Source organism: Nannospalax galili, unplaced genomic scaffold (genome assembly GCF_000622305.1).
Source record: "Nannospalax galili isolate Female #2095 unplaced genomic scaffold, S.galili_v1.0 scaffold96, whole genome shotgun sequence".
In the NCBI taxonomy this organism is placed as follows: Eukaryota; Metazoa; Chordata; class Mammalia; order Rodentia; family Spalacidae; genus Nannospalax; species Nannospalax galili.
In genome coordinates this window covers 2,616,636-2,620,842 of record NW_008342018.1, presented here as the reverse complement: position 1 = coordinate 2,620,842, position 4,207 = coordinate 2,616,636, and positions in this window count along the sequence as shown.

The following is a 4,207-nucleotide window of genomic DNA, read 5'->3' as shown; positions in this document are numbered from 1 at the left end:
TATTTTTAAATAAAAAACAAACAAAAAAAGTGCAAAGAAATATTGGAAATGATAAGTTCATTGACTCAAATAAAAACACAATGAACAGAATTACCAAAGACTAGACCAAGCAGATGAGTGCCAAGAGGAAAAGGAAAAAAAATACTAAATTCAAACATAAAAAAAGAAGTTGTACACACACAAATACACATAGCATAAATACAATTTCTAAGAACTCTATGATATTATCCCCATACCAAACTTATGAATCTATGAGGGACTGGAGAGATGTCTCAGTGGTTAAGAACACTGGCTGCTCTGACAGAGGATCTAGGTTTGGTTCCCAGCACCCACATGTCAGTAAGCAATTATCAGTAACTCTAGTTCCAGGTAGTCCAATGCTGCCTTCTGGCCTCTGTGGCATGACATGCATGTTGTATACTTACCTTCAGGCAAAACACTCATACATATAAAATAAAAATAGTTTACTTAAAAATAAAAATAGTTGTAAAATATCACTCAATGAAATTATAAAAGGAAATTTACAAAATCCAGAGAAATAAATGAACAACCAAACACAAGAGGCATTTAGAATCCCAAGTAGACATCAAAAAAACCTCTTCAAATCATATTATAAACAATATGCCAACTCAGTTAGAAGACACTATTATCAGTACAACATCAGATATATCAATATTGACCTTGAAATCCAGGAAAAGATGGTATCATGTATTTCAAGTTCTGAACGTAAATAATTGTTGACCATGAATATCTTTTAAAATTATAAGATTTAAAAGATGTAAATATTTTCCAAGAGAAACCATACTGAAGAAAGTCATGACCCTCATTCCTATAATTCAGATGTTACTTAAAAGAATCTTAAGCATGAAGAATGAAGAATGGCAGAGTCAATCAAGAGGGCACAAGAAACAATAGGTTTCATGACATGACAGACATGCAAAGGAGAACTGAAAAATTACCTATCATACTCAACACAGCGAATGTATACAGAAAACTGAATAAGGGGCAGAAAAAGCACAGTGAGCCTATTGATAAAAATAACCAAAGAAATTTCAGAAATTAGTAAATATCTCTCAATAATAATCCTATGATTAAATAATCAAAATCTCCAATTAAATGATACAAAATAGCTGATTGGATTAAATCAAGATCTAACTATCTGTTTTCTCCAAGGAACACATCATATATGGATAAAGAAGTGAATAGAAATTTAAAAAAATACAGGCAAATATATCTATACTTTGAGTGATAACAGATTTCAAAAGAAAATTATCCAGAAAGGAAAAGAACTCCAAGTAGGAATAGAATGAATAGCTCACCCAGAAGACATAATGATGTTAAATATATTCACTAAAGTCGGCTTCCAGCTTCATGAAACAAACATGAGTAGATATGAACAGACACATAGATCCTGATACTGTAACAGTGGATGATGTCAACACCCAACTCTCATTAATATATGCACAATTCAGCCTAAAAATCAATAAAGGAACCAGAGTTAATCTGCACCATTGATCAAATGGTTTTAATAGAATATTTCATCTAACAGCTGCAGAACACATTCTTTTCATCAGCTAATGGAACAGTCTCCAAAATAAATCACATTTTACATAATACAGCAATTGCTTCAACAGACGATAATTGAAATAATGCCTCCTGATATCAAAGCAAAGTAAAATAAAAATATCTATAAATGTCAAGAGAAACAAAAACTATAGGATCAAGTAGAAATTGAACAAAACACTCAAAAATGGACTAAAGCTCATTAACAAAATCACAAAATTTAAAAAAAATTCATAGACAAAAATGAAAGAACAATGTTCAAATACGTTAAGCTCCATCAAAGGAAGTTCTGTGGGGAAAGTTTACACTCTAACTGCTAACACTGGAAAGTCAGAGTGATTAAAAATAAGTCACTTAATCATAAACTTACTGCAAAGTTACAGAAAGCTAGAACAAGATGTACTCAAAAGCAACAGAGAAAGGAAAAATCAAGGCTAATATTAATAATATGGCAGCTAAAAAGAAATTAAAACTACAAGTTAAACAGAGTGAGTTATTGGAAAATTGAATAAGATAGTAAACCCTTAGCTAAACTAAGAGACAAATGCCATATGATTAAAATTAGACTCGGAAAAAGGAACATTTAAAAAATATACCAACAAAATATAGAAACTGTTAAGAAATATTTTAAAAACTTGTAATTCACAACTCTGGATAACATCAAGAAGTAAATTCCTAAACATAAATGGTCTATGAAAATAAAGGTAGGCTGTAAACTACATTAACAGATCCTTTTCAGACAATAACAATAAAGTAGCAATAAAAGTGTGTCCTGCAAGAGAAGCCCTGAAATGGATAGGATCACTGTTTACATTCTACTATAGTTTTAAAAATAACCAGTACCAATGCCCTACAAAGTGTTCCATTAATAAAACTCAGAGGAATGCTACGAACCTCATTCTATGGACAGCGTTATCATGCTACCAAAACAAGATGTGGACAAAGACAAACAGAAACTAAAGGAAACCACTAGACGAATTGCCCTGAAAAACAGCCATAATAAAATACTTGTCAACAAAAAAATTTAAGAATATATGAAGGTTTTACATAATAACCACCTTACTTTGACTCCTAGGATATAAAATGGTTCCACTTACACAAATGAATAAAGATACAAAAATCATATAATAGACTTAATGAGCTAAATATGTTGTTTTTGTCAATAGGATCAGACAAAGTTCAGCATTCTTATGAACGAGGAATTAAGAAACTAGAAAAGAAGGAACACAACTCACGATAATGAAGACTACATGTAACAAACTCCCAGATAACATTATACTAAATGGTGATGTATCACAGCTGTCAATCTACAAATCACAATCAAGGCAAGATGTCAGAACTGATTGAACTTATTCAATATAGTGCTTGAAGTCTAGCTAGAAGAGCAAAAGACAGATATAAATAAAATACAAGTAGGAAAGGAAAAAAATCAAAATATCTGTTTGCAGATAACACTATCTTATGCCTACATAATAATAATTATTCAACCAGAAAACAGGTCTGTGAACACTTTCAGCTAAGGAAAACAAGAAAAAATAAACAGAGAGAAATCACTAGCTTTTCTATGTAACAATTGAAAAATTACCAAGAAAGAATTCAGGTAATAAAATTTCGTTCCCAATAGCTTTAAAAAATATCTAGGAAGAAATCTAACCAAGGAGGTAAAAGGCTTCCTCATACACACAACGAAGAAAACGTGGAAGACAACAGTAGAAGATGCAAGGACCTTATATACTGATGGACTAACAGAATAAGAACTGTGGAGATATTTAACTGAAAGCAATTACCAAATTCAGTGGAATGTCCATCAGAAATCCAATGGCATTCTTCACAGAACTAGGAATATGCAATCCTAATATTCATAGGTTAGGAGAAGATGCCCTGAATTGTAAAAGCAATGCTAAGCAGAAAGAGCAATGTTAGAATTGTCACAAAGCCTGTACTGAGTTCATACTACAGAGCCACAGAACAAAAACAAGCATGGACTTCGTACAAAAACAGAGACAAGTGTCATGAAATAGACAGCTCAGAATTAAACCTACAATGCTGTATTCATCCAAAGTTTGAGAAAGGTGTCCAAGGCATGCATTTGATGAGCGACTCTTCTATAAGTTGAATGTGGAAAGTTGAATACTCATATAAAGTAAAATGAAACTAAATTCATACTTCTTACCATGAAAAAAAATCAACAAAGAAGAATCACAGACCTTACTGTATAACCCAAGATGCTGAAATTGTTGTATGAAAATACTTTACCTTCAGAACTGGGGAGATGGCTCAATGGTTAAGAGCACTGACTGTTCTTGCAGAGGATTTCCAGCACGCATATGACTGCTAACAACTGTCTATAACTCCAGTTCTAGGGAATCTGATGCCCTCTTCTGACTTCTACAGTCATTGCATGACATAGGTACACTTACATGCATACAGACAATTCACTCATACACCTAAAATTAGAAATAAAAAAAAAAAAGAAAGAAAATACTTTGTCTTTTAGGCCCAGGAAAGGACTTCTCAAATTCCATCACTCAAGAAATTATTTCTAGCATTGATGGATGGGTTTATACCAGCTTCAAGAGCTTTTGTACCTCAAAGGAGCAATTAACCAAGAGAAGAGACAGTCTACAAATGGGAGAAATATCTT